The 236-nt window shown below is 44.5% G+C and overlaps 1 protein-coding gene across 1 annotated transcript in view; it reads left to right on the top strand.

Moving 5' to 3' along the window:
* The window catches only part of ATHL1 (ATH1, acid trehalase-like 1 (yeast)), a 10,679-nt gene that overhangs the window by 5,438 nt on the left and 5,005 nt on the right, over window positions 1-236 (top strand). The gene's annotated exons all lie outside the window — the stretch shown is intronic.

The following is a 236-nucleotide window of genomic DNA, read 5'->3' as shown; positions in this document are numbered from 1 at the left end:
GGTGTCCACATGAGGCTGAGAGGGATTTCACTTCACAGGAGGGTTTCTCTCCCTGTGTTTTATGAGATGTCTATACAATTAGCCAGCTGGAGACATGTAAAGCTGCAGGAACAAACTCCCAACTCCAGCAATGAAAGCTGTTACCCAAGCTTAAACTTTGACCCGTGTTTCTTTCAGAGTAGCTGTTTTTTTGCAGTTACGGCTCAATGAGTTCTTTGTGTTCCCTTTCTTCCTCT

Source organism: Fulmarus glacialis, unplaced genomic scaffold (assembly GCF_000690835.1).
Source record: "Fulmarus glacialis isolate BGI_N327 unplaced genomic scaffold, ASM69083v1 scaffold15236, whole genome shotgun sequence".
In the NCBI taxonomy this organism is placed as follows: Eukaryota; Metazoa; Chordata; class Aves; order Procellariiformes; family Procellariidae; genus Fulmarus; species Fulmarus glacialis.
The sequence above is the reverse complement of the archived record's forward strand: the minus strand, read 5'-3'. Positions and strand labels throughout refer to the sequence as shown.